The sequence below is a fragment of the Rana temporaria genome, chromosome 2, assembly GCF_905171775.1.
Source record: "Rana temporaria chromosome 2, aRanTem1.1, whole genome shotgun sequence".
In the NCBI taxonomy this organism is placed as follows: domain Eukaryota; kingdom Metazoa; phylum Chordata; class Amphibia; order Anura; family Ranidae; genus Rana; species Rana temporaria.
In genome coordinates, this window is record NC_053490.1 from 96,165,257 (window position 1) to 96,180,249 (window position 14,993).

Consider the following 14,993-nt stretch of genomic DNA (forward strand, 5'->3'; position numbering starts at 1 on the left):
CGTCGTTTACGTAAGTCGTTCTTGAATACGACTTTACATCAATGACGCACACGTCGGCGTCATTGACGTTTTCCGCCGAGAACTGGAGCATGCGCACTGGGCTTTTTGCAGCCCGGCGCATGCCCAGTTTCTTTTGCATCGGGGGCGCGCTTCATTTGAATAGAAGCCGCCCCCTTGGAGATCCGCCAGGCTACGCCGGGACACTTACACTCCGCTGTCCCAACTTATGGAGCAAGTGGTTGGGGAATACAACACCTGCTCCAGTAAGTTGGGACAGCGGAGTGTAAGTGCCCTAAGCGAAGCAGGCGGATATTTAGAGAGAATATGGCCCAGTATAATCATAAGGCAAAACCCTCATAAAGAGCCACGATTGACTGTGATTGATAGAGCTAGACTGAAAAACTGACAGTTGTATACTGGACATACTCATAAGCTGAGCATAGTCCTAAAACAAATCCCACACCCATTAGCCCCAAGTTGTTATTACATAAACAAGGGTGCCAAAACTACTCCCTCTAGTTAACTAAGGTTATGGTGCAGTAAATCACTCTCTAAAACATGCCATCATGTCTCAATTCTATAAAGGTTTTAGGAATTGTTAATGAAGCAATTTAAGTCTAATTCAATATTTAATCCTCGTGGAAAAAGACATTTCAGAAAAAAAATCCATTGAGTTTCTCTTTGTGACAGGTCTCTAACTCTATTGGATCCTCTCCAACTCGTATATACACAATCAATACCACAAAATTGGGCGAGTGTGGGATCCTTATTATGTTTCTCTTTGAAGTGGACAGATACCCTGTGATATTTATAGCCCTTTTTGATGTTGGCCAGATGTTCGGAAATACGAATTCTCAACAATCGTTTTGTTCAATGACATAAATAACATGCTTAGAATTGCAATGAATGTAATTTCTTAAGGGAATATACTTCACCTGTAAGAAAGAAGTCACTGTTTTGCTCTCATTATGTTTACAACACTGTCTACATGTGCCGTAGCCACATGGATATGATCCTGTGACAGCCATGTATGAGAGGGTTGTGAAGTATGAGAACTGAAAAGGCTGGGAGAAAGGATCGATCCCATGGTGGGAGATCTCCTACATGAGAAACTGCATCTCTGTTGGAGAAAATCACATAACGCTTTGTCAGCACACAGGATGGGAAGACACTGTTTAACAATTTTTACAATATCCTGATACTGCATGGAATAAGCAATGACAAAATGAGCTGCTCTGGAATTATGATGAGAGCACTTAGTTGTCTTACTGCTTGTTCCCATACCAATGAGGTCATTGCGATCTCTCCTCTCCGCCAGTCTCCTACCCCTCTTAATCAAAAAAACGTTGTCTAAGTCTATCAGTGACCATATTGCATTCGTGGTCAAAATCTGATTGTGAAGAGCAATTCATCCTTGCTCTAATTAATTTCCCCAATGGGGAGGGCTTTGATTGTATGTGGTGGATGACAACTTGTGGCTAATAAAAGAAAGTTACCAGCACATTCCTTTCTAAACATTTTGGTACTGACTGATCCATCTGGTTGCTGTAAAGCATCAGTAATTTGAGATTTTGATGAGTTGCTGTTTTGACGCAACACCGGAAAGCACCAACACTCCGTGACATGGTATAATGAGTGGACATTGTTAGTCCGCTCTGATACTAACCAACAAAACGACCGCCTTCATGGCAGCAACAACTTATTACTCCCTATCTGCTGTTCTATCAAAACAGAAAACTCTGTCTACCGGAGTGTAGACCATTTCCGGTGTTGTGTCTAAACAGCAACTTATCAAAATCTCCAATTACTGATGCTTTACAGAAACCGGATCCTCACGGGATCTGCAGGTGTGAAAGGGGCCCTTTAAATTTAGGAACACAGCCAAGAGCTGCATAAGCATCGAGGGGTTACAAAATTGCAAAAAATGTTGAAGCTGACCCTGGATGACGATTGGCTCCATCTTTCTGGAGAGAGAAAACAGATGAAGGCATGGCTGGGGTACTACTTTGATATCCCTGAGAGGTAATACATACCTGAAAGTATTATGCACATGACATGAAATATACCTAAATCCTCTGGATATGTAAAATACTGTAATCCTTTATTTTGCTCATACTCTTGACTCAAGAGTGCATCATAACAATTAAGGATGCAGACTAAAAACCACAACATGTACTTTTTTTTTTTTTATCAAATTATAATTTTTTTGTATTAAACATTACATACAAACAAACTATATTAAACTCATTACAGGGATAAATAATCCCCCCAAAAAAGAAGAAAATACACTCAATTACATAAATTATGTCAAATTAATCCCTACAGTGTCAAAACAATTATAATAAAAAAACACACAAAACAAACAAACCTTGCACCTCTCAGACTAAAGTAACAAAACATAATATTACATAAGGACATGGATACATTTTACATGTCAAATTATTCACCCCTGATATCGAACATCAGACTATGGCAACCTCCTCTATACAGCTTCAAATGATCTCTCTTCTACATACTAATTTCTTCTCTTCTACTCCCCCCACCCCCCTTCTTTTTACTCCTATCCATCTCTGCCTTCACTCCTCTCCACTGAATGGATGTACTTCTGCTTCTAGTGACTAAGGGCCAGATTCTCAGTCAGCGGCGTATCTTTTCCCGGGCGTAAGGTATCCGATTTACGTTACGCCTCCGCAACTTAGACGGGCAAGTGCTGTATTCTCAAAGCACTTGCTCCGTAAGTTGCGGCGGCGTAGCGTAAATCGGCCGGCGTAAGCCCGCCTAATTCAAATTTGGATCAGGGGGGCGTGTTTTATGTAAAACTACTGTGACCCAACGTGATTAAAGTTTTTGCGGAACGGCGCATGCGCCGTCCGTGGAATTCCCCAGTGTGCATTGCGCCAAAGTACGCCGCAAGGACGTCATTGGTTTCGACGTGTACGTAAATGACGTCCAGCCCCATTCACGGACGACTTACGCAAACGACGTAACTTTTTCAAATTTCGACGCGGGAACGACAGCCATACTTAACATTGGTACGCCGCACTTATGCCTCATATAGCAGGGGCAACTATACACCGGGAAAAGCCTAACGTAAACGTCGTAACTTTACTGCGTTGGCCGCGCGTACGCTCGGGAATTCGCGTATCTAGCTAATTTGCATACTCGACGCGGAATTCGACGGAAGCGCCACCTAGCGGTCAACAAAAAAATTCAGTTAAGATCCGACGGCGTAAGAGACTTGCGCCTGTCGAATCTAATGGATATCTATGCGTAACTGATTCTAAGAATCCAGCACATAGATACGACGGGTCGGATTAGGATTTACGACGGTGTACATGGCGCTGCGCCGTTGTAAGTCCTTTCAGAATCTGGCCCTAAGTATTCAAGCCCTACTGTTTGTGCTGTGGATTGCTATGGCAGGTTTCTTGACTGCTTCACACTATTAACCACTCCTTCATTACCTTTACACATGTAAAGGGTAAAAATTTGCCCATTTATTAAAGGGAATAAATGGGTAAGTGTGCATCGCTGCAGTGTCGGCAAGGAAGTAAGTGCAGGCACGTTGGTGCATTGATTCTGAGTGAATAATGGTGTACCGTTGCGATGACTGCAAGTAAACAAGTAAGGCTGGCCATACATTATACAATTTTCTTGTACAATTTTCCTTTAGATTTACCAAAACCATATAATATAAGGTCAAACCTAAACACTTTCAATTTGTATGCCACCAGGCTGACCCTTGCATTACATAGTTAAAGGTAAATCTAAAGGAAATTGTATAACAAAATTGTATAATGTATGGGCAGCTTAAAGCGGTTGTAAACCACAGACGTCGCAAAAAAAAAAACACCCTGCAAAGCAATGGCATAATGTGCTAGTATGCATCGCATACTAGCACATTATGAAATACTCCCCTTGGAACAAAGCCCTCCAGCACTGTAATGTCACTGCTAAGAGGGATGACATGTTCCCTTTGTCTTTCTTCTGGGTTTGCATGCTCCAGCTATGTGATTGCCCGGAGCCGCGATAACGTCACTCCAGCGCATGCGGTTCCGGCATGAAGCTCTGAAGTTCCGGCAAGGTATGCCGGACCTTCAGAGAGCATGTGCCAGTGATGTCACTGGTTGCATGCAGGGTGAATATCTCCTAAATGGTGCCCGTTTAGGAGATATTCATTTTACCCACAGGTAAGCCTTTTTATAAGTTTACCTGTATTTAAAAATGACCAAGTGGGGTTTACAACCACTTTAGGTGTCAGTGCAGCAGTGAGAAATGGGTCTTGTGCATCAGTGTGGTGTTGGGAAGGAGAATTGTCTGCAGTGGTGAGATTGAGGAGGGGGTGGTTAGATTGTGCAGGTGCAGAGGTGGGGCATGCAGATGCAGCAGTTGGGGCATGATGCAGGTGTGCTAGTAAAAGCAGGGGTAGGGTAGGCAGGTGTGGTGGTGAGATAGCTGGAAGGGGGTCAGACACAGTGGTAAAAGGAGAGAGTGGAGGGGGGGAGCAGAAACAGTACCTCAGCATTGGCAGCTCCCATATCTATATGCTCAAAGGTCCACGTTAAGGTGTATGCAAGTGTGCCCTGTATGTAAGGGATAACACAGGGAGTACACATGTGGTAATTGACACACAGGCACAAACTTCTAATAACAGACCTCACCCAAAAGTGGCTATAGGATAACCCCTTTACTGCTTTAAATATTTATTTATTACAGGTACTTATATAACTCTTTCAATTTACACAGCGCTTTACATATATTTTGTACATTCACATCAGTCCCTGCACTCAAGGAGCTTACACTCTAAGGTCCTAACTCATATTCATACATATACATACTAGAGCCAATTTAGACATGATCCAATTAACCTATTAGCATGCCCTTGGAGAGTGGGAGGAAACCGGAATACCTGGAGGAAACCCAAGCAGGCACAGGGAGAACATGAAAACTCCAGGCAGGTAGTGTCATAGTTGGGATTTAAACCAGGGACCCTAGTGGAAGTGCCAACCACTTAGCCACTGTGCTATGCAAAAGGCTCTTAACCATAGCCTTTATCCCACTGCATCCAACACACCCCCAACATAACTATAACTATAACCCCTCTGAACATGCCCCTGACATCAGAAAAAAACATCAGAGGACCATGAACATTTAGCAATCCTGACATTGTATTGGAATTTTTTTTAGCATGTACAAACAGTGTTGGGGATTTAGAAAACACTTTGTCACTAAGTATTTCAGAGAATCTTCACTTTATTTACCAGAGTACAAACAATTCAGCCATAATGAAGCACACTGGAACATTTTTGTATTTAAATCTGGGGATGTTTACTCTGTTTTGTGTGGGAAAATTTGTGCTTGTGGAAAGTGAGGATGCCTTTGGACCTTTTTTTTTAACACAAATCCTTAATGATAGAACAAATCACACAAAAGAAATGGAAACTTGGACCTTAAAAATTCTACATACCTTTTGATAATACTTTGAATAACAGAGGACTGAAGTGCCCTTTGTATCCTGAGGCACAGAGTGTCAGCATGTCATGGTCCATGGAACACAGTTGTTTGTCATTGTTCTTGGACAGCAAAAAAGTGTGTTCTCAATGCAGAAGACTAAAAAGTATTTAATAATTGTGTGAAATTGTGTGACCCACTTGTAGGCAGGGCCTAGGACCAGCGTGCCCAATCAGGGAGAGAACGCACCCACAGCTCCCAATGTTGTAATTTATCTTGTATATTGTATAAAGGTTAGGGACTGTTAGAAGACAGTCTTTGTGGGTGTAGCAATACCCCCCCAAGGGGCTGCAGGATTAGATTATGGCCTGCACTCTTCCTGTCAAACCCAGAAATTTGTCTCGAACCCCCACTGGCACAACTGGACACAATAATATGGATGTGGAACCCAATGGCAAAGGGGACCACAGCAATACCACACTGCAATATGTAACTTACTATTGGCACTGGTCACCTGGTTCTCAGCTGCAACAGACAGAGTCCCACACAATATATATCTTAACCAGTTGTAAGAGGGTTTACTTGAGTTGAAAAATGGTTATACAGATAAAGTAAACTTTACACAGATCCCTGCATAAGTCAATGAAACATAACTGGTTCAAGATCTCTATATCACAAACACAATCACCATAACCTGTGTCAAATGTAAGGTAGTGTATGGTGGAGGAATCTCTCAATCTTATGACACCGGCACTGGGACACCTCCCCACCAAGACTCTCACACACTCACCAAACCACCAAACCAGCAGAACAACAGATACAATACAAACAGTTATATCAGCATTAAAGTCCTTATATCTATATGGCTCCCTCTAATGAACAGTTAAACTGGTGCGTGTCCGGGCGTACACTTCATGGGAATAGAGAAGACCGTGGCTGTTCCTTTAAGTGTCAGTTAATCTTCTGCTAGCTCCGTTGGTGCACTTATCTATTTGTACTCCAATAAGCAGGGTGAAGAAAAAATAATCCCTTGATGCATGCAGTCTAGTGGTAAAATGAATGCTAAGTCGTTGTATCACTCCCAGGGCAATGTGTCCCTACTTGCGGCGCTGCAGACGCCAGCAAGTTCAAGTGAAACTATAGAAAACCACACTCCTGCGACCCAGTTAACTATGCTGGTAGGCAAGTGCCCTCTCAAAAAATGAGACCTCGCCTCGCCGGTTTCTTCAGTCCGAAACTTCCCTTCAGTTTTCAGTCTCTCTGTAACACGAGATTCCGGATCCTCTGTGTGGCCGCTCACTGGGTACCGGTGAATAGGTGACTCCGGATGCTGTCAAGTGTTGACCGGCTCCTCTCGGGTAGGCGATCCGCTCTCTCAAACCTTGGGCCCAGGCTTCTCCAGCCTAGGCGCTCTCACAGCAGGCCTCTTGCCTGTTGAAAAGATGGTATCCCGAGAGAGCGGTCTGAGGCCTCGCTGGTCTTAAATAAGTTCTCCGGCAGGCTGTGTGCGGCGCACTGTATTTTTGGTAGCACTATGACCATGTGGGTAATGCAGTCTCAATCCAACCCTCTGCCATACAGTCTCTGTCTCTTGTACCACAATGCCCATAATGCTTTGTGCTTGAGATAACTGAACCAAACAAGCTTCAATAATATAGCACACACCGGACACCAGGGAGCCTAATTTCTATTTAGGCACAATTGCCAGTCTGTTAAGATACGCTCAATGGTAACACCTTGAACATAGGCAATGATATAAAACAGTTGAGCAGTTGGTATTTATACAGTGTCACCTGGCTTGTATTACTGGAGGACAACTTCTGCTGGAGTGGTGGCAGTTTGTGGTCTACTGGGTCCACTGGTCCAGATACTAAGATGTTTCCTCAAGACAGGAGATGTGCCTTAGCTGACCCTACTCACCAGGAATCTTTCCCAGCACTATGCACTTTCCTTAACCAGCAGGGTCTCTGTCCTTGACCTACCACTGCCTCCAGGTGCCTCCACATGACATCACCCTATTATAAAAGGCCCCATACCAAGATGACTGCTGGAGATCTCGAGAGAGTACAGTGTCCGGTTGGCCAGCTGATCTCTCACTGAGGACTGACGGAGTCCATGAGGGGACAATTCTTCTACCAGACTCCACTCCATCTGTAATAATGGCACAGTGCCACGAACATGAGGATGGACAGAAACCTGCAGTATATTCTACAGCCAGCCATAGACTAATGCCCCGTACACAAGACCAGTTTTCCCGTCGGAAAAAGTCAGATGAGAGCTTTTGGCCGGGAATCCCGACCATTTGTATGCTCCATCGGACTTTTTCCAACAGGAAAACTGACGAAAAAAAAAAGAGCAGGATCTCTTTTTGCCAGCCAGGAAAAAATCCTAGTGGGAAAACCGTTCGTCTGTATGCAATTTCAATGCGCGAAAAAAGTGCATGCTCAGAATCAAGTCGACACATGCTCAGAAGCTTTGAACTTATTTTTTCTCGGCTCGTTGCAGTGTTGTACGCCACCGTGTTTTTGACTTTCGGAATTTGGTGTGACCGTGTGTATGCAAGACAGCTTGAACAGAATTCCGATGGAAAATTCCATCGGAAATTCTGACTGGAAAACCGCTTGTGTGTCATTAGATATTATTCCACCTGATACACAAGTATGATCAATATATGTGACTGGCATTGTTACCAAACTTAAGATTGTATAAGTGAAAAAGAAAACAATTTACTGCATAATGATTTTCCATTATATTAATACAATTTTCAGAGAATAATAGTTAAAGTTTAGCTTCAAGGATGTTCTTTTGTTTTACTTACATCGGTCGAGCTTTAGTTGTATCTAATTCTTCATATATCAAATCTGGAGGGCCGCTGAGGACACAGAAATTCAATGTAATAGCCTGTGCTACATACAGTCAGCGCCAGTCTCTTCCAGGTGCTGCTTGAACAACTTGCTGTCTGTACACTAAATACAGGGTTGCTCAGTCAGCACCTCTGCTATTCAGATAACATTTTGTATCAATTAGAGAAGGCCTTGTATTCACAAAAAATAAAATAAAAGCTATTCTCTGAATAGCAGAGGTGCCATGCAGGCAATCCCTGTGTTCGGTGAACAGAAGACAAGCAGCTCAAGCAGCACCTGGAAGAGACCAGCACCGACTCTAATACTGGCTATACACGGCTCGAATTTCGAAAGAATTTTCTTTCAAAAATCCTATCTAAGAATTTTCGTACTAATTTCGCACCATTGGTGGGCTGCAGCAACAGCCGATTTTTTGTGCGGCCATCAAATTGGAGGAATTGGACATGTTGGAAATTTTTTGAAAAACTAACGATTTTCTAAACAATGATGGGAGAATCATGTGAGAAATAAAAAAAAAATGCGCATGTGCAAGAAAAGAAAATTCCCAGCCACGAAAATTATAACATGAAGGCTTAGTTGGCCGAATTTCGAAAATCAATGGTGGCATCATCGGATCACAAAAAAAAAAACATTCTAATTTTGAAAAAAAAATTTGTTCAAAATTCGACCGTGTATGGCCTGCTTAAGTAGCAGGTATACATTGGAAGGCACAATCGCATTAAACCCAAGCATAAGCAGTCCTATCTTTTCAACAGTTAACACTTTAACATTTTGAAGATTTTAGTGTATGTTGGGGTTCTGTCTTTTACCATAATAAATAAACCATAACACATCCCATGTAAACCCCCTCATAATTTTTTCTATATGAAGGTTACTATAGCAAGGCTAGTAAGTTAGGTTTTATGAAGATTAAAAATCAGCTTCAGACTATGGGGCAGATTCAGAAAGACTTACGACGGGCGTATCAGTAGATACGCCGTCGTAAGTCCGAATCCGCGCCGTCGCAGCTTTAAGCTCAAACTGAGATACGCTTAAATGTTGCTAAGATACGGCCGGCGTAAGTCTCCTACGCCGTCTTATCTTAACTGCTTATTTACGCTGGCCGCTAGGGGCGTGTACGCTGATTTACGCCTAGAACATGTAAATCAGCAAGTTACGCCTATTCACGAACGTACGCTTGCCCGTCGCAGTAAACGTAAGGCGTTTTCAGGCGTAAAGATAAACCACCAAAAACATGGCGCAGCCAATGTTAAGTATGGATGTCGGAACCGCGTCAAATTTTTCACGTGTTACGTCATTTGCGTAAGTCGTCCGTGAATGGGGCTGGGCGTAGGTTACGTTCACGTTGAAAGCATTGACTATTTGCGACATTATTTGGAGCATGCGCACTGGGATACGCTCACGGACGGCGCATGCGCCGTTTGTTAAAAACGTCATTTACGTGGGGTCACACTTAATTTACATAAATCACGCCCACAGCTTCAACATTTGAATTAGGCGGGCTTACGTCGGCCCCAATACGCTACGCCGCCGTAACTTCGGCTGCAAAATCTTTGTGAATACCATACTCGCCTCTCAAAGTTACGGCGGCTTAGCGTATAGGAGATACGCTACGCCCACCTAAAGGTATGTGAATCTAGCCCATTGTGTTTAGCCTCGTACACACGCTCGGTTTTCTCGGCAAGAACCAGCAAGTTAACCGAGCGTGTGTACGAGGCTTTCAGGTTTCTCGTCTGGAAATCTGCCTAGAATCTCAACGAGAAAAATAGAGATCCTGCTCTCTATTTTCTCGTAGAGATTCTTGTCGGCCTGTTTCCCGACGAGAAACCCGAGCGTCTGTATACTTACCTGTCGCTGTGGAAACCTGCTCATGCTCGGCTGATGGCGGCGACGGCATCGAATGTGACAAGTGCATGCTCGTCATACGCAATGACGTCACCGCGTTCTTGCCTTTCAAGAGAACCGCGGTTATTTTGAAAGGAGAGTCTGTACATCCGGGCGGCAAGAGATTCTTGCCAAGAATCTCGTCATGAAAAACGTATTTTTTCCTGACGAGATTCTGGCCCGTGTGTGTACGAGGCTTTTCCCTTTATCCTCTCCCCACCTCTTGAGGCCTCTGCTAGCTGTATTTTATATATTTGTATTTTATTATATTTGTTTATTTTTCCAAAGTTTTCAGGTTGGTAATATGACGTGCTGGTTTATTTTCTATCGAAAATTAGAATTTCTTGACTTCACACATGCTTTCAGCACAACTGTTATATCCTACCCTTCTACTCGCAAATACAACTTCAGAGAAGTATGCCTCCATCAAGTAGCTATATCCCATGGGTTACAGTTACAATACTGACTGCACAGAAATAAATATGTTAAGGGTTGACTTTACGGAGATTTCCTTTTTGAGAGATTTGTCTATACAATATAGAAAAGAATCCTTATACATCCTAATTCCTTATAGACCTATATCCCCTGAACTGCATTACCTTTCACAAAGCACTGTATCATAATACACAATTGCTGAATTTCCTTCCTAATGGCGATCACAACAATGTGACTGGCATCCTTCCCAGCGATCTATCAGTGATTGTATCAGCCTCAGCCTAAACTCTGTACGGCTTACAAGAAAACCATAACATGCTGCGGGACCAACTTAGAAAAATATTATGACATCCTAAGAAATCAGTCCTTGGAATTTAAAATCCCACATTTTCATGCTGAAGATTTTTGTATATTTCACTACCTGATGAGCAAGCTCGACTTAACTCTTCAATGGGTGATAATAATATGGAGACAGCAATGCAAGCAAATTTAAGAAGGATTCTGCTAAGCACCAGGTATACACTATACTGTCAAAAGTATTGGGACACCTGTCTTTGCACGCACATGAATTTTAACCACTTGCTGGCAGCCTAACGTAGATATAGGTCAGGAGAATGGCATGGGCAGGCAAAGCAACGTACAGGTACAACAGGGCTCAAGTTCTGCGGAAACGCGTGGGAACGGTGTCCCTGCACTTTTTTCACAGCAGGAACGCAGTTCCCTTTGCAGGACTAGAGCAGCCTCTAGCAGCCGAGCTGCCCGAGCCGATCCTTCACTAAGCGGCGATGCCCAGCTCGAGTCACTGTCAGGGGCAGGCGAACCTTAGTAATCTTTTATGTTACTGGCCGCTTCCTGTATATGGATTCATCGGGTAGTGTGCCATATTCCGTCACTTCCTCAATGCCGCAATGTCTCCTGGGAGCTTTTGTCATTATTCCCAGGAGATATTGTGGAGGCCTGCCGCGAGTTATCGCGGGATTTAGAAAGAACTTGCGGTTTAGTAATTATGCATATGAGCGTATCATTTTTTATTTTTTTTTGGTGGGGGGAGTGGATCTTGGGTGGTAGTTCCCACACTTTTTTCCCCAGGACTTGACCCCTGAGGTACAATGCTTGAATCTGCTGCCTAGCACCCACCGCAAGCTCCGTGACCGTGCCCGCGGGACCCACGGACTCTATGTCCACCGGTGTCCAGTGATCGTGTCACGGAGCAACAGAATGGGGAGATGCCCATGTAAACAAGGCATTTCCCTGTTCTGCCTAGTGACAGGACAGTGATCTACTGCTACCTGTCATCGGGAGCAGTGATCACTGTCGTGCCACTCGTAGCTTATCCCCCCACAGCTACAATCACTCCCTAGGAAACACTTAACCCCTTCCTCGCCCCCTAGTGGTTAACCCCTTCCCTGCCAATGTCATTTACACAGTGATCAGTGCATTTGTATAGCACTGATCGCTGTATAAATGACAATGGTCCCAAAATAGTGTCAAAAGTGTCCGATGTGTCCGCCGCAATATCGCAGTCATGATAAAATTCACTGATCGCTGCCATTACTAGTAAAAAAATAATAATAATAAAAATGCCATAAAACTATCCCCTATTTTGTAGATGCTTATAGCGCAAAAAATAAAAACCGTAGAGGTGATCAAATACCACCATAAGAATGCTCTATTTGTGGGATAAAAAGGACATCAATTTTGTTTGGGAGCCATGTCGCACTACCGCGCAATTGTCAGTTAAAGTGAAGCAGTACTGAATCGCAAAAAGCGGCATGGTCTTTGACCAGCAAAATGGTCTGGGGCTGAAGTGGTTAAATATGACTATCCCAAACCCATTATAGTTTGTTTAAAAATAAAAATACATATTGCTTTATTAATAAATAATAACACTGATTATTTTTTTATTACTGTAAATCCTCCTAATTGTAACATACTACCATACTTCAGACCAAAAATACACTGCTGTGGCTGGGGAAACCAGGTCATCGGCAAGCTGCTGCTTTATTGGAACCTCAGCATTCCCTGGGCTGCAGAATGCAACAAAAAGCGATCATGGTTTGAGGAGTATCTTGCAAAAATCTGAGGATTTATTACAGTAAAAAGCACACAAACACTCAGTCTCAGCTGGTGCCTTGAGGTTTCATGATTGTTATACAGCCTTATAATTAATAGCACCTTGAAATGTGTGAAACTTGTTAAGGCGCTAGCTAAGACTCGATGTCTATGTGCTTTTAACTCCAAAATCCTCCAATATGCAAGGTACTCTGCTAAGCATAGGTGTGCGCAGCCTATTGCATAAGGGTGTGCACCCCAAAGCTCAAACTCACATGTGTCTGTATATATATATATATATATATATATATATATATATATATACTGTGTGTGTGTGTGTATATAAATAAATATATTTTGACACCAATCTCTGCCCTACTGACACTGTCTATATATATATATATATATATATATATATATATATATATAGACAGTGTCAGTAGGGCAGAGATTGGTGTCAAAATGTTATTTTAATTATTTGTTTATTTTTACTATTTTACAATTACATTTTTTATTATTATTATTTATTTACTTATTTTTGTATTCTTTTTTTACAATATTTTTTTTTTTTAGGAGCCTCATTGGGGGGCTTTGGTTTAATATCAGGGATCCAAACAGACCCCTGATGTCTCACTTTTGACACAAAGAAAGGGACAGAGGACAAAGATTCCCCAGTCTCTTTCTCTGCAGCAAAGCAGCAGGGGGAATCTGCACAGCACAGGGTGATTAGGGTGTGCCCAGGCACACCTGGCACACCCTGTGCGCACGCCTATGCTGCTAAGATAATTCCATGCCTACTATAAACTGTCACTACAGTGCTCAGGGAGACCTCGAGATCTCCCAAAAATAACACTCATCAGAGACAGCAGTGAATGGAATATTACTAAAATGTACCTAAAATTTACGTTACACGTTATAGTCCGTGTAAGGTAAATGTTATGTGCAATCTCTGTAAAAAAAAATTTAATATTTACCAAAGCTATGTAATATGAGGACCTACATATTCTATCTACCTAATGGGGTTTATTTTCTAAAGGCAAATCCACTTTGCACTGCAAGTGCACTTGGAAGTGCAGTCGCTGTAGATTCGAGGGGAACATATAAGGAAAATAAAAAACAGCATTTTAGCTTGTACATGATTGGATGATAAAATCAGCAGAGCTTCTCTCATTTCAGATCTACCCCTCAGATCTACAGCGACTGCACTTCCAAGTGCACTTGTAGTGCAGAGTGGATTTACCTTTAGTAAATCAACCCCTATGTCTTTACTTTAGGCACTCTAGAACTAAAGCAGTGTTAAAGCCAAAACCAAAAATGTTATATCCCAAAAGAAAAAAAAACCACTGTTGCTGTAAATGCTTATGTAACTGCAGTATGAGCTTCACTTTATTAGTTTATCTAAATCTGCTAATACACCTAACACTCCCCTTCCCCCAGACTGACAATGCTGCTATCTGAAGTACCCCTGTGCTCCTTCATCCAGAGTGTAGACACGAGGAGATGTATTATTGGTCTAAAAACAGAGAGAAAAAGCCTTAAAAGTAATGCAGCCATCACATCTAAAAATTGGAAATCTGCATTATATTGCATTTTTGTTTTTTGTTTTAATACTACTTTATTTAAACGATTCTGGCTTTGATTTCTCCTAAAACTGCCGCTTGATAAGGACTTCAACTGTAAATAATTATTCTTACTGTTTTTTGTAGAATGTTTAATTTCAGCATTTTCCGTAAGAGACTTATTTAAGTAAAAAAGATTAAACATCACTTGTAATACTTTTATTTTATTTATACAGGAGAAATCCAACATTTGGCTTTAGTTAATATACAGCTTTATTTGTTTAAACAAATTAGCTGCGAATGAAACATATGCTGGTTACATTTCAAGTGGTGTCTTGGACATTAAAAAAGCAAATTATTTTATTTTTAGGAGAAATTAATTATTCCGGAGAAATAGTAGGAACCAATCTAGACTGTGGTCTGTGAAGGACTGTGGTATGTCTGAGACATTATCAATGCTCATATCAGGAAAATAGCTTATATAAGCAAAATAAAGCTCATTCCCAGAATCTTACTCACAAGCCAAGATGAGCATATTGATTCACAAGGTGATTATCATCCTTATTGAAATAGAGAAAATTATATTTTAGTTGAATAATAATAGTATATTATTATTTATCATTGCAATTTTCTCTATACAAAAGATGGTTAAAGCAGACCCAAACCCACTAAAATCTGATCTCTTCTTTACCATTTTAATGCCCTTCAAAAGTAATTTGAAGGGTAATTAAAAGTAATAAAACTATCCCCT